We start from the raw sequence: 22,422 nt of genomic DNA, 5'->3' as shown, positions 1-22,422 counted from the left end.
ACAAAAGAAGAAATAAGGAACAACAAGGAAGAACCAGGAAACAAGCTACAACAAGCAACTGACACCGAGAACTTAGCATCCATCAACACTATGCGAACCGAGAAGAGCGGGAGCTAGCTTTGTTGGATCAGTCGAAAGGAGACTCATTGCCGAGAAGACGCAGAGAAGAAGTCACCCGCTGCCCTGCGATCACTCACACCTTGAAGAGCAAGGAAGTCGCAGCTACCATCAAAAGGCATCCCATTGCCTAGCCACGTCACGACAGAGAGAGCCACAGACCGTGCCGAAGGGCAATGCTCTGCCGAGATAGCCCCTGCACCTCCTCTAGGCCACACCATGGCCACCATCACAATTAGAGGGAGTCAGAGCACTATGCAAAGCAACAAAACCTCACGCGCCGTCGAAGGGCACCGAACACCGAGACCTCACCGCTGCCACGAGCTCCCAAGAGAGGTCAATCAACAGCACCGGGATGACCAAGGCACCAGCCGCCGCCACAGATTACTTCCACCGCCACCACGGAACATTCCAACCACCCAACAACCTCTACTACCCAGACATCAAGCAACCAACAATGGATTTCGTGGCTCCAAAAAATGACGCCCCCAAGGGGGAGAACGACATTGAGATGCCATCGTTGTCCGATCCAATGAAGGATCTAAGGCTTTCGCCCGAAGCACACGAATGAGCGGGTGGCAGCAGCTCCCCAATGACCCTTCAAGAAGGGAAGCGGCGCCCAAAGGCGTCGCCGTCATCCTTGCCGACAAGGTCGGCACAAGGCTTTCGCCTGAAGCATCCCCATCCCGGTCATCTCCATAGATGCCAGCTCTTAATTCCAGCAAAACAAGACCACCCTACCCTCCTGCCGTTCACGGCGAGCGTCACCGCCAGGTCCAGCAAGAAGCTCCGAAGACACAGCCGCTCACCTCGAGCATCCACACAGAAGGAGTTAGAGCAGCCTTGGCTGCCACCAGCACCCAAACTCGCAACCCGGCCACACATCTCCACCACCGCCACATCAAACCCCGCCGGCTGCATCCACCGCCGACCCCCCCCCCCCCCCCCCCGGCCGTGGCCACGGAAAGCCGCCGCCCGAGCGAGCTGCTGCCACGGGAAATACCAAATCTAGACGCCATGAAGCCTCACAGACCAAGCACAACAGCTCACCTTCTCCACCTCGCCGTCCATGCGACCACGCCGCACCGCTCCGCATCTCCGCCCCGCCATCATCCTCCAGAGGCGGCCATCGGGAGCACCGGCAGAGTGAGTGAGCGACTGCACAAAGGGGAGCCAGATCTGGACATGGAGCTCTCGCGCCCAGATTGACCGCGACTGACCCGGACCACCGCCACCCACGCCACCATGCCGCTCGCGCCGCCTCCTAGCGCCACCGCCGACGGTGCGCACCCCAGGCTGCACGCGAGCCCCTGCCGCCGACCGGAACCGATACGGATTATGTCTTCACCTTGATATTTCATTATTAATCAATAACAAATTTCTTTTATTAGAATAACTATTACAAAGAGACACTGAATTTTCATGAAAATAATCCACACAAAAACTTAGTACAGTTTTTTAGTTCGATAAATGAGCATCTAAACTTTCAAACAAATCATGTTCTTTTCTGGAAAAATAAAATGTTCTCATAAATCCTTATGAACTTCCTTTAAATCGAAGAGTGTGCTTTTCTTCTTCTTTTCACGGGTAGGAGAGTATGATTTTCTTGTTTCCTTCGTGTACCAAAACAGGAACCTAATTTACCGGAACCGATACGGATTCTGTCTTCACCTAAATTTAAGTACACGGTCTTAATATAAGCAAACATTTCACCCACAAAAATTAATAATATAAGCAAACATTTATGATGTCAGCAAATAGATTAATAAGCAATACTATCAATGAACTTGGGTCGGATGAAATACGGCGCTGCTTGCAAGGGAAGCGATGCATCTAGATCCATGCGTGCTGCACACGTTGTTCGTCGGTGGACGGGGCACCGGGAATATGGATGTCGATGCTAGATCACGGCCGTTCATTTCCGTCCAGAAACCGAAGCTGATACAGCATCCAGCTTTTTCCAGGCATCCACTCAGCCGGCCAGGAAACGGCAAAGTTGAAGGGAGAAGAAAGATCCTAGGGGGGGTACCTACCAAGTTGGATGTTCTGCTATTTATGCTGCTGCTGCGGCAAGTTTGGCAGTGTCGTCGCTGCTGTCACCCGAGAAACCAGCAACCAACCATAAACTCGGTCTTTTCAAGTCTGCCCGACGGATCTGGATTTATTAAAAGAAGTGATTAAGAACAATTCCAATGCGCCGACTCAAACAAATGAGCACTTTGTCCGCTTTTTGTCCATTTGGATTTGTGAGACGGACGTGCGCGTCCGGTTTTTCATTTAGGTCGGTAGGTGCGCCCATGAAAAGCAAACTCAGTTATCCCGACATGGCGGAAACTGACTAATTAAACATAATTATACATAAATGATTGATCAAACGCTAGCCAAAGTCCACTTAAACAACTAGAAAAAAACTCTAATAAATGCCCGCACGTTTCCCTACATGACCGCCTTGCCCTTGCCCTTGCCGTCGTCGTCCTCGCCGCCGATAAGGTCAATGAAGACGGAGGAAGGCCCCGCCCAACCGAACGCATCTTGATAGGCCGCCAGGGCAGCCTCCTCCGGTGTCTGCTGCTACGGCGGCATAGTGGCCAGGCGGCCGCGCTCCTCCTCCTCAAGCCGCAGAGCCTCCTCGTCGCGGCGCAGCATCTGCTCATATCACATCAGCCGCTCGCCGTCGGCCCTCTCCTCGGCGAGCCAATGCGCCTTCCAGCGCTCAAGGTGGGCCTCCTCTTCTTCCGACATGGAGGCGAAGTAGCAGGGAGGCGCGCTCACCCACTCGCGGAGCTTGCCGATCCACGAGTAGGACTCCTCCGGCCAAGTGGGGGGCGGTGGTGACCACTTGCGCGTGGGCGTTGGCTCGCGCGTCGGCTTCGGCTCGGCCTTGGGCTCGACAAAGGGCGGCGCCGACGGCGGTGGCGGCACGAACAGGGGCGCCTGGACGGAGTTACCCGCCGCGAACAAAGCAAGGGCTTGCTCCAGCCCATCCCAATGGGCGTCCTCCTCGAGCCGACTCGCCTCCAAGGCGTGTTGCAGGGCCTCCTCGAGGGCGGCCTGGTACTCCGCCTCCGCCTCCTCTTCCTTCGACTGTACCCGCAGGGGCGGCGGTGGAAGGTCGTGGTTGATGTGGACGCCGAAGCGGCGCTCCTCCTCGTGCTCTAGCGCAAACCAGCGCTCCCAGTTGGGGGAGACTCGACCGTACTCACGCATGGCGCGATGCTCCGGCGTGAGGAACAATCGCCGCCGGCGAACCCCTCAACATGCGCCCGCACGGACCGAGGCGCTGCCGGGATGGGGATGCGCTGCGGGTCCAGATGCCAGTCGTGCGGCAGGTTGACATCTGGATACGGCGTGGGCTGGCGGTACTGCCAGTGCCACCGCGCCTGGTGGACTGGGATGGACAGTCGTTCCCGCTCCTGCGGTGGCGTGCCGCGTCTAGCCAGCGGCAACGTAGCAGGCCACCCGCGGGAAGAGCTCGCTCCGGCGCTGAACTTCTTCTTCCCTCCCTTCCCATTGAAGAATCCCATGGCTGGCTGGCTAGGGTTTGCTGCTAGTTGGCTAGGGTTTCCTGGTCGCCGGCGAGGGCGCAAAGACGGCCAGATGTGGATGGGGGTTGTGGATGGGGCCGGCTCCGCCGCACGCATCCATTAAAAAGGACGGGCACGCGGCCCTTCTACACACTCACTACTAGGAAAAACCTTAGTAGTAGCGCTGATTTTAGAGCTACTAGCACTAGTAAGGCGCTATAGCTAACTGGTAGCACACCTAGTTAGCAGTAATGCTCTTGTTGTAAAAGCGCTGTTGATTTTCCTATTTATTTAATTGCAGCTTATTTTCGCTGTATTTGTATATGTTTTATATACATTACTTTCTTCATATGATTTTATGATCATGATTAGTTAGTATATACAACAGTGTGTGAAATGAAGGTGGATTAGGTTCAAGTGGAGGCAACATGCGGTTCAAGTGGAGGCAACATGTGGCGCACCACATGTTGCCTCCACTTGAATCTAATCCGCCTATACAAGCTATTTAATCATCATCATAGTCATTACGATCAACACTAACTATTTAATCATCATAGTTATAGTGTAGCACATCATCGTCTTCAAACTCATTCTAGCTAGCTAATCACCACCAACACTAGCTACGGTAGCTATCTAATCCCCACCAACACTAGCTAATAATAATCATCATAGTCATTACCACCAACACTAGCTATTTAATCATCAGTCATAGTGTAGCACATCATCATCTTCAAACTCATTCTAGCTAGCTAATCACTCCTGCTGCTCTCTCTCAGGTAAAATAGCATAGAACATGTGTAGCACTCCTGCTTCATCATATTGGAGCATGCAGATGAACCTGTCTCCTAATTGTGGGCTGCGCTTCTGATTGCGGCCCCCCTAGTACTTCTCTGCGATCCTTCACAATTTTGCTCCAGTCTTTGACTATTAAGACTTGCTCGCTTTTAGAAATCATGAATGCCCTCATGTGCAATGTAGAATGTCTTGGCCGTAAGCTAAGCATTTTCATGTGACCTTTAGCCTCGATCCAATGAGGCACAACTATCATCGGGAGTCCCTGTTGAAGAATGTCATAGTAACATACTTAGCAATGAAGCTTAGCTTAAAAATAATGTATGCAAAAGATGCACTGAGGACAAATAGTAAAAATCTTACCATCTTTCCTAAATAGATGTGACCGTAGTTCAATACGCACGCTAGTGGTCGCACGTTTTGAGTACTAAGATTTTGAAGTCCAGGAAAATAATTTGTCTTGACAGTATCAAGATCCTCAAGCCATGAAACATAATGACTTATCTCCTCGCAGTTTAGTTCAGCCCCGGGACAGTAGTAGGTCATGTCTACCAAGCGCCGGACATGTTTGCTTGAATGGAAATAAGCTGTCAATAGAAATTAGTTGTCAACTATTTTTGAATAAACAATATCCAAGACATAAATATGGTTGAGAAACTCACATAATGGTAGAACTGGAGGCGTCTGCACATCGACCCAGATGTCGATATTACCTTCAATATCATCTTCCGGATGAATATCAAAGGTGATAAGCATACCAGGCTCAAATGCATAAGCCTTGCATAGTGCTCTCCAATTTTTGCATTTAAAATAGGTGTAGGTGTCTCCATTGTACAATTTTGCGGCAAAAGTATAACCATGCTCAGTCCTCAAGTGAACTCTCTTTACCTCCATAGTTTTCATAGGACTGAAACCAATCTTATCCAAGACATACATTCTTACATGGCAGGGGATACACTGGTAGAAAAGTAAAAAAAATAAAATTATAAGTTGAAGCAAAAGAAGTAGAAGTCATGCTTAATTATGAAAAAAAGACTTGTCATTGTGACTTACTGTATCCACTTCGAAGGTCTCATCCAGCTTGATGCTGAAGCGCTACCACCAACTAGGAAATGTCTGTCGCACAGGACACGCTCGTCTTCGCAGTATTCACACATACCGAAATCCTTTTCGTCGTCAGACATTTCCTATGTTCATATTTGAAACATTAATTGAAAATTGATCGAAGGCAACTACCAGGAAACTCAACACACAGATCACTATTACTCAATATGCAACGGGTTGACTTTAGGTCTGTCAAGTCTTCCTTCCTAAACTCTCATCTCACGTATATGGTGGGCACTCCCTCTCTGATATTGCGACTGTCGGTGATGGTCGCTACTCCTCCTTTCCCTAGTGCATTACAAATATCTAACACAAGGAAAAGAAAGAGAAGCGACCCCCACGACAACAGTCGGCATTCTTCTTCTCTCATATATGGTGGACACTCCCTCACCGATTTTTCGACCATCGATGATGGTCGCTACTTCTTCTTCCCCTAGTGCATAACAAAGGTCTACCACAAAGAGAAGAAGGAGAAGCGACCCCTAGGACAACAGTCGGCATTCTTCTTCTCTCATATATGGTGGAGACTCTCCCTCACTGATTTTTCGACTGTCATGTATATTGAGCCCCGACAGACTTAAAGTCAACTCAAAATGTCATTTAATTCTCTCTCTAGCAAATCCGGGGCACTCGATATTTCCTACATATTCTAGCACAAGTCATGCTTAAATTCACGAAAAAATCATGCATGACCTTTGCCAAAATAGGACATATCGAGCGCCTGAAATTTGCCGGAACGGAAATGAATCAACACTCCGGCAAAACATAGGCCACTCGGATTTTCCCTGCGATACAAAGATGTCCATACACATACAACGATCCTTAAACTTGCAATTCCATCTAGATCAATTATCATAAGCATTCGCACATGAGCTCACCGACTAAATACCCTAGTTCTACTCTATTCAACACACCGAGGAGTAGAGAATGAGGAGGTGGACTTTTAGCTCACAGACTCGGGTGTAGAGGAAGTAGCTAGAGGTAGCTCAGATGACGATCACTCCAAGGAGACACGGCTCTACAAAGCCTGCATATTCCACCGAGTAAAATTTTAATTAGATCATCAAATCTCATATAGAATTCTTTGATGACAAAGTGATAATGACATAAATTCAACTAGTTCTATTAATTTAACTAGTTCAACTAAGCACTTACTAAAAATAAACTAGTTCTATTAATTTTCTTACTAAAAATAAACTAGTTCTATAGTAAAATTTTAATTAGATCATCAAATCTCATATACCTAAATTTTCTTACTAAAAATAAACTAGTTCTATTGATTCAACTAGTTCAACTAATTAAGCATTTACTATATATAGATAGATCAACTAGTTCCATCCATCTTCTATATATCCTCATAAACCCTAGTACTAAAAAAATTATTCTTAAATTCTATTACTAAAAAACTTTTTATTAAAGAAAGCAGGAGGAGGAGGTGGGAGGAGCAGGGAGGAGGAGAGAGCAGGAGGAGGGAGGGTGTAACTCCCATGATGCGGCTATATCTCCCACGTGTCGAGGCACGACTTGGCGGCATAACCGCATGGTGGTTTTGTCGCAAGAAGGGTCATCTTCACACAATCCCATGTAATGAACAAGAATGGCACAAAGAGTTGGCTTACAATCGCCACTTCACACAATACATAAATTAAACATACATCATTCAGAGTACAATCAAGGTCCGACTACGGAACCAAAATAAAAGAAGACAACCCCAAATGCTAGATCCCCGATCGTCCCAACTGGGCTCCACTACTGATCAACAGGAAACGAAACAACACAACGAACAAGATCTTCATCGAGCTCCCACTTGAGCTCGGTTGCGTCATCTGCACTGGTATCATCGGCACCTGCAACTGTTTGGAAGTATCTGTGAGCCACGACGACTCAGCAATCTCACACCCGCGAGATCAAGACTATTTAAGCTAATGGGTAGGAAAGGGTAGTGAGGTGGTGCTGCAGCAAGCACTAAGCATATATGGTGGCTAACATACGCAAATGAGAGCGAGAAGAGAAGCAACGCAACGGTCGAGAAGCTAGAAGTGATCAAGAAGTGATCCTGAAACTACTTACGTTCAAATATAACCCAAGAACCGTGTTCACTTCCCGGACTCCGCCGAAAAGAGACCATCACGGCTACACATGCGGTTGATGCATTTTAATTAAGTCAAGTGTCAAGTTCTCTACAACCGGACATTAACAAATTCCCATCTGCCACATAACCGCGGGCACGACTTTCGAAAGTTTATACCCTGCAGGGGTGTCCCAACTTAGCCCATCACAAGCTCTCACGGTCAACGAAGGATATTCCTTCTCCCGGGAAGACCCGATCAGACTCGGAATCCCGGTTACAAGACATTTCGACAATGGTAAAACAAGACCAGCAAGACCACCCGAATGTGCCGACAAATCCCGATAGGAGCTGCACATATCTCGTTCTCAGGGCACACCGGATGAGCAATCCGTACAACTAAAACCAGGCCTCAAGTTTCCCCGAGGTGGCGCTGCAAAGGGCTCTAGTTTGGACCAACAATCGGAGGAGCACTGGCCCGGGAGGGTTAAAATAAAGATGACCCTTGAGTCTGCAAAACCCAAGGGAAAAAGGCTTAGGTGGCAAATGTTAAAACCAAGGTTGGGCCTTGCTGGAGGAGTTTTATTCATAGCGAACTGTCAAGGGGGTGCCATAAATCCCCAACCGCGTAAGGAACGCAAAATCAAGGAACATAACACCGGTATGACGGAAACTAGGGCGGCAAGAGTGGAACAAAACACCAGGCATAAGGCCGAGCCTTCCACCCTTTACCAAGTATATAGATGCATTAATTGAATAAGAGATATTGTGATATCCCAACATAATCATGTTCCAACATGGGACCAACTTCATCTTCACCTGCAACTAGCAATGCTATAAGAGGGGCTGAGCAAAAGCGGTAACTTAGCCAAGCAACGGTTTGCTAGGAAAGGATGGTTAGAGGCTTGACTTGGCAATATGGGAGGCATGATATAGCAAGTGGTAGGTAGCGCGGCATAGCAATAGAGCGAACAACTAGCAAGCAAAGATAGAAGTGATTTCGAGGGTATGGTCATCATGCCTGAAATTCCGCTAGGAAGAAGATCAAGTCCATGAAGAAGACAAACAGACGGAGTCGAACGAACCCTCACAACTCTGGAACGAAACCGAAGCTAACAAGAGAAGCAAACCAGAAAGAAGAAAACAACATGGTAAATACACAATCATAAACATGGCATGATGCACAATCAAGTATGATGCATGTCCGGTTTAAATGAGGCATGGCATGGAAAAATGCAACAAACAATACTACAAATTAAGTGGAGCTCAATATGCAACGAGTTGCATATTGACAAAACACCACATCCATTATTTAGTTCTCTCCCGTTTATGTACCCAACAAAATTAACTGTGGTTAAGCATGGCAAGAGGTGAAGCATAATAAAACTATCTATTTAGGCAAGTTTAAATGAGGCCGGAAATAACAAATAACAATTCCGAAAAATCCCCATGTCCATATTTTAGATTTGCTACTGTTCTGCCCTAAACACAATTTTAATGTTGTTAAACAGCAAAATAAGGTGCACCATGTTAAACTGGGCATTTTTCTACCCCATTTACATATAAAGTTTATTAAATTTGGAGCTACGGTTATTTAGTTATGAAATAAATCATTTAGCATGGCATTTATGCAAAATAAATGTAAACAGCAACTTAAACATTTTAAACATGGATGAAAGTTGCATATTATGAAACTAGATGAAATTCTAAGCACTTTACATATAAGAAGTTTTTATAGATGATGCATAGTTTGTGAGATATGATATGTATGAACATGAGGGTTTTTCTGCAAACCTGTTTTCCTGGATAATTAGCAAAGTCGCAGACAGGTAAAAAAACATCCACTAGGCCGAATCTTGAACAGGGCAGCGACTGGGGCTACAGGAACTTGGGAGGCTCACCATGGGCTCTCGGCCCGGTCGGGAGGAGGGCGCTGGCTGGGCCAGATCTGGAGTCCAGCAGGTGACCCACGCGCGTGGTGGCCGTGCGCTTGATGCAGCGCTGCTGCATCTCGCTGAAGAAGAACGGCAGTGGCGCCATGGCGGCAGGAGGCAGGAGGTCGCAGCGGCGGGGCTCTTCCCGGCCGGATCGCGCCTGAACCCGCGGGAACAAAGCGAGGGCGAATGGATCCACGTAGGAGGAGACGAAGCAGGGGCTTGAGGCGACGAGCTTGAAGGAGGCTGCTGTTGCCTGAAGAAAAGACAGAGAGTTCAGAGAAGTAGGGGAAGGGAATGAGAGAGAGACGCAGTGGGATGGGAAAGGCCTGACGGGGCGACCTGAATGCTCACCGACGAGGTCAGCGGCTGCAGGATCGGGATGAGGAAGGGGCGTCGGCGGTCAGAAGGGACCCGAGGCATTGGTTGGAGGTCCCACGCGGACGGGAGGCCCCTGGAAGGCGTCTGCTTGGAGCTCCCACGGCAAGCGAGGCGGAGGGCGCCGGGAACGGAGCAGATTTGGCGAGGGGAGGCGGAGCAGAGGCAAGCCGGCGGCGTCCGGATCCTCTTGGCAGCCTTGGCGTTCGTCCATGGAGGTCCCCTGTCCAAAGGAAACGAGCAGAGGGATGAGCAGAGGTAGAGGAAACCAGAGAGGGAAAAGAAGGGGAAGGGAAACGGGGTAGCGGTCTTGTTCTTGTCGCCGGTGGTGGTCGCCGGTAGCAGGTCGAGCTCCTGCTCGAGGAAGGAGGCGCGCGAGGGGCTGGGCTGCTTGGTCGGTCGGGGATGCAAAACGAGGAGGTGGTTGGTTCGGCCGGGTGGGTTGGATGGATTGGATCGGGGATCCCGAGGAAGGGGGAGACCAGGTGGAGCTAGTGGCGGCGGAGAGGAGGATGGAGGGATTGGACAGCTAGGTTTAGGTTAGGCTGTTTATATAGCAAGTGGGTTTTAGTTGGGGGTTAATCCGGTCCGTCCGATCGAAATCGGGCGGTCGAGAAAAGTAGGTTAGGAAGCCTAAATAAGAAACCGAAGATATCTTTGGGATGTTTGGGGATGATCCGGATCCAACGGTCACGACTGAGTGGTTCGGGTTCAAGGGAGTTTCGGACGCGCGCACGAGGGGGTCTGTGCACTTTACAGAGAGACTCCGGTTTAGGCAAGAGGGAAAATGAAGAACAAGGTTGGTCTCGGAACGGTCAACAAAAGCAAGGGGGGACGCGACAACTACGAGCGGATGCAAGTTTTAAAAACAATGACGACAACGAGTGCCAATGCAATGCAAATGATGACATGATGAATGCAAGAAACAAACGAAACACATGACAACGACGAAAAACATGGAAGCTGTCTGGAGCGTCAGTCTCGGGGCGTTACAACACTGCACCACTACAAGAGGATCTCATCCCGAGATCTAAGGACGGCACCGGAGAAAAGCGGAAGAGGAAGAGAAGAGGTAAAGCTAAGTTGCTTCTTTGACAAACGAGTGAAACCACGAACCTTGAGAGATTGAACGAACGAAAAGAGAGAATCCTAGGGAGATGAACGAGATTGAAAACACTCCGTTATCAAAGAGGAACAAGGAACATTGCGAGAACCTTTGTAGGTTGAAGAATATGAAACAAGAGCTTAACAAATCAAAAGGAATATGAAAGCACACCGGTAGAAAAGAGAAACAAGGAACACCATGTGAACCTTGGAGTTTGCAAAGCTATGAATGACATGAAGTACATGCAAGCACTCCGGTTGAAATGAGATGTACAAGGAACGATAATGATCAATTACGATAACGCTCCAGTTGGAAAATGGAAGGGATAGAATATGAACTTGGCAAAATGAAAGCACTTGGATGAGACTCCGGTTAAAAGAGGAATGATAGACACAACACTCTGGTTAAATGGATAAGTAAGAAAAGAACACGATCCTCACAATTCGAGATGATGAGCGAAGAGAGCAACATCACCATGCCTCTGGAAGAAAAATAGAAGATAGATCATTGGAATAAAGGAATGGAGAAGAAAATGCCAACTTCTGCCACAAATGATCTTGGAAAGCACCCTTCCAAGAAAGTTAGAACGGAGTTGTTGTAAAACCAACAACAAAACAAATAAGCTTGTGGTGGGCTTATGGAAAACTTCTCAAAATTGAGGCGAAATTCTGCCACTACGGAAACAACTAATATAAGCGATAACACCAACGAGATGACAAACTTCTTTCACCAAGAGGATAGGAGAAAACTTGGATCATTGATAAGCACCACAATTGGCAACATTCCTTAGGAAAGGCTTTAGATGAAACCTCTACCAAGATAACTCCAACGAAGAGATTGATGGATTTAAAATACCTCATTCTTGACAACATGTGAATCATGGAACATGAATGGAAATTGTCAAGAAAGATATAACACCATCTCCAAAGATAAGTTGAGAGAATTGCACTTCGGAATGCAAGATGAAGAATACTTGAACTCCTCAAAACAAAACATGTGTTGAGCACCATGTTTATTTGAGAGTATCGCTTGGCGGATCTTAACTTCGAGAGAGATCTTGAAGAACAATTGAAGAATGAAAAGAATCCTTGACAAACCATCATGTGGCCTCCATGAAGAACTCCGGTAATAAAGGAATGATCAAAAAAGTGAAGGATGAAAAAAAATAAGTTTGAAGCCTTGCAATGATTAGATGGAGCTTCGCGATGATATAACCGAGAAAAACTTGGAACTCCGAAAAGAAAGATGAACAATTGAAACCGAGAATTTTGATGAACCTCCGGAATAAGGAATTGAATTTTACTCAAGGAAACATGAATAAGAATTACATTATGCGTATCCTTCACCAATTTAGAATGATGACAAGCAACGGATTTGGCAAACTACTTATTCTCGTAGAAAGGACTAAGAGAGATATAGCGTAAACTTGAGAAAAGTCTTCAACGATCCGCCGGTAGGATTTGGAAAGAACGAATGAACTGATATGATAACCAAGAAAAAAAGAACTCTTGAACGAACCACTGTAAGAATTTGCAAATCAAAGTAGCAAAGGCACAATTCACCGGGAAGAATTTGAAAACGAATGAAGATACTTGAGGGGATATAGATCCAAGTGAACGAATAGATGACGAGCTGATTAGAGAATAGTTGAATGATGCACCGGTAAGATTTGGAGAATGAGATCTGAAAGCTGAGAATGAATAATTCTAAGATGATGGCTCCGGAGAATCAAACTGAAAAGACTCCTGAAATGCTCCGGATGGGTGAAAAGAATTCTCGCAATCGAAAACAATTATGAGAGGATGGCATGAAGCTAGAACCATGAATCTTCAAGAGAACGGACCAAGATTCAAGAGCAATTCTTCTTCGGTCTTCACATGTTGAGAATGATGATGAGAACCACCTTGACAATTGTTGAGATACTCCGGGATGAAAAATATAAAGGTTGAACCAACAATGAAAAGAATTTGAAAGATCTTGGAGAAAGACATATGACTGATGATAACCCATTCTTACGTCAAACTTTGAAAAGAATTTTAGAAGCTCCGGGAAAATTAGAAGAGTCAGGTAAGATCCTGGAAAAAGACCTGTGGGTTAGGGCCCACTCAAAAGAACCACCGTTGAACGATTGCTTGAAAAGAGAGATTGCACCGGTTGAATTAAATGGCTTGAATGAGATAGCATCCTCAAAAGAACTTGAGTGAACTGAGAATAGAAACTTGAATCTTCTGAGATATCTTCAACACTCCGGAACAAATGAATAGCGAGAGGTGAATGATTAATTGGTGCACCGGAAAGGGAAAGCATTGTGAAAAGAGGAAAAGGGATAAGATCAACACCGAAATCTTGAATTAAATCCACCGGAGAAGAAAATTAGAATGGAACAATGATAAGGTTGAAGCTTCCTTAGCGTCTTCATGAGAAATCACCGGATAAAAACATTAAAGGAAAAGAATGAAGAAACTTCACTCAATAAAATGGATACTTGGTTAGGGATATATGAGTCCTTGACGAAAAGGGTGGGAGGGCGGGAAAAACGAAGGCAACTTGGGACGGTTGAAACAAACACCGTTGAGAAAAACTAAGGGATGATCTTGCGAATGTTGCAATGATCAGATCCACTTGAAGAGAAGCACACCGGTTGAAAATAATTGAAAAGACAACCTTGATGAACAAGAAGGATTAGCATCCACATAGAAATATGAGTACACCGCTTAGAAAAGGTATGGAATCAACACTTGACATTGAAGCAACTCGGATACCACAACTTAAAACAAAACAAAGGATTTGGCTGGCAGAATAAGCCGGAAACAAACATATGATAGATCCCATATCGTATCATGTGTGTGTTGGAAAGATATCCTACGAGATACTTGAATTCCCACTTATAAACTCCCAAAACTTTCTGGTTATGCAATCTGGTGTTGGGGATAAGGGGACGCAATATATCTCACCCAAACTAACAATACCTAGATCCAGTTGTATCCATCCGTCAACACATAACCAAGAAAACTCCGGAAATCGTGTACCTCAACCTTCGAAAAGCATCCGTTATACGAGTTATGGCAATACTCCCGAACTCCCACCCCAGTACTGGGTGGCGTCGAGGTGATGTCACCAACAACTGCATAAAAGAGATTTTCGATGTCGGCGAAACTCAGGTATTCCAGAATTGCAACGATAAAATTGTGACGACAACACCTCGGAGCTCAACTCCCCGGGACACTGCCACAACCCCTAAATGTCAGGAGGCACCAAGAACAATGTTCTCGTCACAAAACCATCAGAACGATTCCAACATACCCGCGTGATCCTAAATTTCTTTTAGTGAAATTTAAGGAGAGGAAAGTCAAAACTTCTACGTCAGGAGACCTCACCAGAGCGACGAAGGGACTGAGGAGTAAAAAGAATCCTACTCTCCGATATATATAATCCTAAGACTCAAAACATTTTTGTTCTAGACTCAACAACGCCAGCGATTCGATCAAGCAGGGGGCTCCTAAGTCGGGGATGGCTCTGATACCAACTTGTAACGCCCACGATGCGGCTATATCTCCCACGTGTCGAGGCACGACTTGGAGGCATAACCGTATGGTGGTTCTGTCGCAAGAAGGGTCATCTTCACACAATCCCATGTAATGAACAAGAATGGGATAAAGAGTTGGATTACAATCGCCACTTCACACAATACATAAATTAAACATACATCATTCAGAGTACAATCAAGGTCCGACTACGGAACCAAAATAAAAGAAGACAACCCCAAATGCTAGATCCCCGATCGTCCCAACTAGGCTCCACTACTGATCAACAGGAAACGAAACAACACAATGAACAAGATCTTCATCGAGCTCCCACTTGAGCTCGGTTGCGTCATCTGCACTGGTATCATCGACACCTGCAACTGTTTCGAAGTATCTGTGAGCCACGAGGACTCAGCAATCTCACACTCGCGAGATCAAGACTATTTAAGCTAATGGGTAGGAAAGGGTAGTGAGGTGGTGCTGCAGCAAGCACTAAGCATATATGGTGGCTAACATACGCAAATGAGAGCGAGAAGAGAAGCAACGCAACGGTCGAGAAGCTAGAAGTGATCAAGAAGTGATCCTGAAACTACTTACGTTCAAACATAACCCAAGAACCGTGTTCACTTCCCGGACTTCGCTGAAAAGAGACCATCACGGCTACACACGCGGTTGATGCATTTTAATTAAGTCAAGTGTCAAGTTCTCTACAACCAGACATTAACAAATTCCCATCTGCCACATAACCGCGGGCACGGCTTTCAAAAGTTTATACCCTGCAGGGGTGTCCTAACTTAGCCTATCACAAGCTCTCACGGTCAACGAAGGATGTTCCTTCTCCCGGGAAGACCCGATCAGACTCGGAATCCCGGTTACAAGACATTTCGACAATGGTAAAACAAGACCAGCAAGACCACCCGAATGTGCCGACAAATCCAGATAGGAGCTCCACATATCTCATTCTCAAAGCACACCGGATGAGCAATCCGTACAACTAAAACCAGGCCTCAAGTTTCCCCGAGGTGGCGCTTGAGTCTGCAGAACCCAAGGGAAAAAGGCTTAGGTGGCAAATGTTAAAACCAAGGTTGGGCCTTGCTGGAGGAGTTTTATTCAAAGCAAACTATCAAGGGGGTCCTATAAATCCCCAACCGCGTGAGGAACGCAAAATCAAGGAACATAACACCGGTATGACTGAAATTAGGGCGGCAAGAGTGGAACAAAACACCAGGCATAAGGCCGGGCCTTCCACCCTTTACCAAGTATATAGATGCATTAATTAAATAAGAAATATTGTGATATCCCAACATAATCATGTTCCAACATGGAACCTACTTCATCTTCACCTGCAACTAGCAACGCTATAAGAGGGGCTGAGCAAAAGTGGTAACTTAGCCAAGCAACAGTTTGCTAGGAAAGGATGGTAAGAGGCTTGACTTGGCAATATGGGAGGCATGATATAGCAAGTGGTAGGTAGCGTGGCATAGCAATAGAGCGAACAACTAGCAAGCAAAGATAGAAGTGATTTCGAGGGTATGGTCATCATGCCTGAAATTCCGCTAGGAAGAAGATCAAGTCCATGAAGAAGACAAACAGACGGAGTCGAACGAACCCTCACAACTCCAGAACGAAACCGAAGCTAACAAGAGAAGCAAACCGGAAAGAAGCAAACAACATGGTAAACACACAATCATAAACATGGCATGATGCACAATCAAGTATGATGCATGTCCGGTTTAAATGAGGCATGGCATGGCAAAATGCAACAAACAATACTACAAATTAAGTGGAGCTCAATATGCAACGAGTTGCATATTGACAAAACACCACATCAATTATTTAGTTCTCTCCCGTTTATGTACCCAACAACATTAACTGTGGTTAAGCATGGCAAGAGGTGAAGCATAATAAAACTATCTATTTAGGCAAGTTTAAATGAGGCCGGAAATAACAAATAACAATTCCGAAAAATCCCCATGTCCATATTTTAGATTTGATACTGTTCTGCCCTAAACACAATTTTAATGTTGTTAAACAGCAAAATAAGGTGCACCATGTTAAACTAGGCATTTTTCTACCCCATTTACATATAAAGTTTATTAAATTTGGAGCTACGGTTATTTAGTTATGAAATAAATCATTTAGCATGGCATTTATGCAAAATAAATGTAAACAGCAACTTAAACATTTTAAACATGGATGAAAGTTGCATATTATGAAACTAGATGAAATTCTAAGCACTTTACATATAAGAAGTTTTTATAGATGATGCATAGTTTGTGAGATATGATATGTATGAACATGAGGGTTTTTCTGCAAACCTGTTTTCCTGGATAATTAGCAAAGTCGCAGACAGGTAAAAAAACATCCACTAGGCCGAATCTTGAACAGGGCAGCGACTGGGGCTACAGGAACTTGGGAGGCTCACCATGGGCTCTCGGCCCGGTCGGGAGGAGGGCGCTGGCTGGGCCAGATCTGGAGTCCAGCAGGTGACCCACGCGCGTGGTGGCCGTGCGCTTGATGCAGCGCTGCTGCATCTCGCTGAAGAAGAACGGCAGTGGCGCCATGGCGGCAGGAGGCAGGAGGTCGCAGCGGCGGGGCTCTTCCCGGCCGGATCGCGCCTGAACCCGCGGGAACAAAGCGAGGGCGAATGGATCCACGTAGGAGGAGACGAAGCAGGGGCTTGAGGCGACGAGCTTGAAGGAGGCTGCTGTTGCCTGAAGAAAAGACAGAGAGTTCAGAGAAGTAGGGGAAGGGAATGAGAGAGAGACGCAGTGGGATGGGAAAGGCCTGACGGGGCGACCTGAATGCTCACCGACGAGGTCAGCGGCTGCAGGATCGGGATGAGGAAGGGGCGTCGGCGGTCAGAAGGGACCCGAGGCATTGGTTGGAGGTCCCACGCGGACGGGAGGCCCCTGGAAGGCGTCTGCTTGGAGCTCCCACGGCAAGCGAGGCGGAGGGCGCCGGGAACGGAGCAGATTTGGCGAGGGGAGGCGGAGCAGAGGCAAGCCGGCGGCGTCCGGATCCTCTTGGCAGCCTTGGCGTTCGTCCATGGAGGTCCCCTGTCCAAAGGAAACGAGCAGAGGGATGAGCAGAGGTAGAGGAAACCAGAGAGGGAAAAGAAGGGGAAGGGAAACGGGGTAGCGGTCTTGTTCTTGTCGCCGGTGGTGGTCGCCGGTAGCAGGTCGAGCTCCTGCTCGAGGAAGGAGGCGCGCGATTGGCTGGGCTGCTTGGTCGGTCGGGGATGCAAAACGAGGAGGTGGTTGGTTCGGCCGGGTGGGTTGGATGGATTGGATCGGGGATCCCGAGGAAGGGGGAGACCAGGTGGAGCTAGTGGCGGCGGAGAGGAGGATGGAGGGATTGGACAGCTAGGTTTAGGTTAGGCTGTTTATATAGCAAGTGGGTTTTAGTTGGGGGTTAATCCGGTCCGTCCGATCGAAATCGGGCGGTCGAGAAAAGTAGGTTAGGAAGCCTAAATAAGAAACCGAAGATATCTTTGGGATGTTTGGGGATGATCCGGATCCAACGGTCACGACTGAGTGGTTCGGGTTCAAGGGAGTTTCGGACGCGCGCACGAGGGGGTCTGTGCACTTTACAGAGAGACTCCGGTTTAGGCAAGAGGGAAAATGAAGAACAAGGTTGGTCTCGGAACGGTCAACAAAAGCAAGGGGGGACGCGACAACTACGAGCGGATGCAAGTTTTAAAAACAATGACGACAACGAGTGCCAATGCAATGCAAATGATGACATGATGAATGCAAGAAACAAACGAAACACATGACAACGACGAAAAACATGGAAGCCGTCTGGAGCGTCAGTCTCGGGGCGTTACAGAGGTGGAGGAGAGAGCAAGAGGAGGGAGGGGGGGGGGAGGAGGGAGGATGAGGAGGGAGGAGGTGGAGGCCGCCGGAGGGAGGAGGAGCGGGCCGCCGGAGGGAGGAGGAGGAGAAGGGAGGAGGAAGGGGCCGCTGGAGGGAGGAGGAGGGCGCCGCCGGAGGGAGGAGGAGGGGGGGAAGGGGAGGAGAAGAGAGGAGGAGGGGGGCGCTGGAGGGAGGAGGAGGGGGCCGCCGTAGGGAGGAGGAGGGCGGAGAGGGAGTGAGGGAGTTACCTAGGGGGCGCTTGTGGGCGACGGCGCGTGGCGGAGTTGGGCGAGTGAGAATGCGAGTGGAGATGCAGGGACGCGCGCTGGTGGATAAGGTACACGTAGTAGTAGCGCTGGAAGGAAAACAACGCTACAACTAAGGTACATAGCAGTAGCGTGAGGGAGTCCTGAATTAGGGGGTCCCCGGGCGTCCGGGCTATGTGACATGGGCCGGACTGATGGGCCATGAAGATACAAGATAGAAGGCCTTCCCCCGCATCCGGATGGGACTCTCCTTTGCGTGGATGGCAAGCTTGGCATTCGGATAAGAAGTTTCCTTTCTCTGTAAACCGACTCTGTACAACCCTAGGCCCCTCCGGTGTCTTTATAAACCGGAGGGTTTAGTCCGTAGAGGCAATCATAATCATATAGGCTAGACATCTAGGGTTTAGCCATTACGATCTCGAGGTAGATCGACTCTTGTAACCTCTCTACTCATCAAAGTCAATCAAGCAGGAAGTAGGGTATTACCTCCATTAAGAGGGCCCAAACCTGGGTAAACATTGTGTCCCTGCCTCCTGTTACCTTCGATCCTCACACGCACAGTTTAGGACCCCCTACCTGAGATCAGCCGGTTTTGACACTGACATTGGTGCTTTCATTGAGAGTTCCACTGTGCCGTCGACAGAAGGTTCGATGGCTCGATCGATCATCTACAATGATGATGTTTTGGGGGAGACTTTCGTCCCCGGTGAAATTTTCGTATTCGGCGGCTTCGCACTACGTGGCAACTCGATTGGCCACCTTGAACAGATTGACAGCTACGCCCCTGGTCACCAGATGAGTTTCGGGAACCTAAATTATGTCACTGGTATCTGGGGAGACTTGATCTTCGAAGGGTTCGCGGCCCCGACCACCGCTCTGGCCTTAGATCCGGGGCAAACCATCAGGTCCGAAGACGGGAGTTTGGAGCCCACCGGACTCTCCGCTACAAACCGCATTATCAAGGATCTGGAGGCGATCGTGTCCACGGTGAACTCAAAATCAATCCAGGTTCCCCCTATCATTGAAAGGCCGGACTCGCCCCTGGACTCCAGATCCGAACTCTCGAAGTCCGCGCCAAGCAAGCACGGCCAGGAGGCCTCCGCCCCGGCCAGCCCCGCGAACTCTCGTTTACCCGTCCAGACCTCGCTCTTAAGCAAGGCTCTGGACTTAATGCGATCCCTCGCTATTACAGAGAAATCACTTCCGAACTACGGCCAGCCCGGACTAGGGGCTGAGAGCGGGGAATTTTACGTCCCACCCACCACCCACTTCATAGCCAGTGTCAAAGATTTAACCTACATGCTGGACTACGCCTCTAAAGACATCGACGACATGGACGACGATGCCGGAGATGAACAAGGCCAAGACCCGCCGTTTACCGGACGTTGGACGACCACCTCCACATATGATGTGTATATGGTGGACACACCCAAAGAGGATGACGACGATGGCAGGAAGGATCCGGCTGAGGACAAGCCTGCTGAAGCACCTCCAAAGCGTCGACGTCAGCGGCGCCGCTCAAAACCGCGTCGCAAAAAAGACAGCAATACCGGCACCAGAAATAATAACACTCCGGAGAATGCCGAAGACCCTGAAGCCCCTGTCGAGCCAACATCCGAAAAGGATGATTGGGAGGATGGGCAAGTTAACCCTGACGATCCAGTAACGGAACGAGGACTCAGGGGATAGTAACAATCTACCAATCTCCAAGGATGATGTGAGCCTCGGCGACGAAGACTTTATCGTGCTAGAGGAACCACTCGAGTAGGAGCGCTTTAAGCGCCAGCTAATCGCCACTGCAAGAAGCTTGAAAAAGAAGCAGCAACACGTCCAAACCGAACAGGATACACTTAACGACAGATGGACCCAAGTCCTGGCTGCGGAAGAGTACGGCCTTCAACGCCAAACAAAGAGCTATCTGAAGCGTCGGCTACTTCCACAATTTGACGATGAGGCTGTTGAGCCCATACCGTCAAGACACGACTGTGCTGATGAACCAGACCGGCCACCACGTGGACGAGATAAAGCAGCCACCTATGGTGAACACCAACCCACACCACCTCGCCGTAGAGGCAGAGAGACAGCGGCTCCAGGATACACCTACAACCTATGGCAGGACCTGGACAATAGAGCAGGCCAAACCAGATCGATCTATGGATCAAGGGGGCGTGCCCCAACGCGAGAAGACTACCGTCAGGCCTGGCGCAACAGGCACAACCTCACCCGGGCCAAAAACTGCATACGGACTTCATCTTAACTGCCTCATGACGTCGCCTGATACAGAGGCACCGCACACCCCTTATGCTTCACCGATGAGGTAATGGAGCACCAGTTCCCAGAAGGGTTTAAACACGTGAACATTGAATCATACGATGGAACAACAAACCCTGCAGTATGGATTGAAGATTTCCTTCTCCATATCCACATGGCCCGCGGTGACGATCTCCATGCCATCAAATACCTCCCCTTAAAGCTCAAGGGACCAACACGACACTGGTTAAACAGCCTCCCAGAAAACTCTATTGGTAGCTGGGAAGATTTGGAAGATGCCTTTAGAGATAACTTCCAAGGTACCTATGTTCGGCCTCCAGACGCTGATGACCTTAGTCACATAGTCCAGCAACCCGGAGACTCAGCCCGGAAGCTCTGGACCAGGTTCTTAATTAAAAAGAACCAAATTGTGGATTGTCCGGACGCCGAAGCCCTCGCGGCCTTTGAACATAGCGTCTGGGACGAGTGGCTCGCCCGACACCTCGGCCAAGAAAAAACAAAGTCCATGGCAGCCCTTACCGCACTCATGACCCGCTTTTGCGCGGGAGAAGACAACTGGCTCGCTCGTAGAAGCAACAATACCAGCGACCCTCGCACCTCCGAAGCCAGAGATGGCAACGGCAAGCCACGACGCAACAAACACAAGCGTCAAAGCAACAACGAAGATACCAAAGACACGGCGGTCAACGCCGGATTCAGTGGCTCTAAACCCGGTCAGCAGAAGAAGCCATTCAAAGGAAACAAGGATGGTCCATCTAGTTTGGACAGAATACTCGATCGGCCTTGCCAAATTCATGGCACCCCTGACAAGCCTGCCAATCATACCAACAGAAATTGTTGGGTCTTTAAACAGGCAGGTAAGCTAAACACCGAACATAAGGGGAAAGGACCGCCCAGCGAGGACGACGATGAAGAGCCTCGCGCACCAAACACAGGGGGGCAGAAAAAATCCCCCCCCCCCCAAGGTCAAAACGGTGAATATGATCTATGTTACTCATAACCTTAAGCGGGAGCGCAAGCGCGCACTATGGGACATCTATGCCATAGAGCCAGTCACCCCAAAATTCAACCCATGGTCCGCTGAAAACCCACAAGTATAGGGGATCGCAACAGTTTTCGAGGGTAGAGTATTCAACCCAAATTTATTGATTCGACATAAGGGGAGCCAAAGAATATTCTCAAGTATTAGCAGTTGAGTTGTCAATTCAACCACACCCGGAAAACTTAATATCTGCAGCAAAGTATTTAGTAGCAAAGTAGTATGGAAGTAACGGTAACGGTGGCAAAAGTAACAGTAGCAGTTTTGTAGTAATTGTAACAGTGGCAACGGTAAAGTAACTAACAAAGATCAATATGTGAAAAGCTCGTAGGAATTGGATCAGTGATGGATAATTATGTCGGATGTGATTCCTCATGCAACAGTTATAACATAGGGTGACACAGAACTAGCTCCAGTTCATCAATGTAATGTAGGCATGTATT

The sequence above is a fragment of the Triticum aestivum genome, chromosome 3D (assembly GCF_018294505.1).
Source record: "Triticum aestivum cultivar Chinese Spring chromosome 3D, IWGSC CS RefSeq v2.1, whole genome shotgun sequence".
Taxonomy (NCBI): Eukaryota; Viridiplantae; Streptophyta; class Magnoliopsida; order Poales; family Poaceae; genus Triticum; species Triticum aestivum.
The sequence above is the reverse complement of the archived record's forward strand: the minus strand, read 5'-3'. Positions refer to the sequence as shown.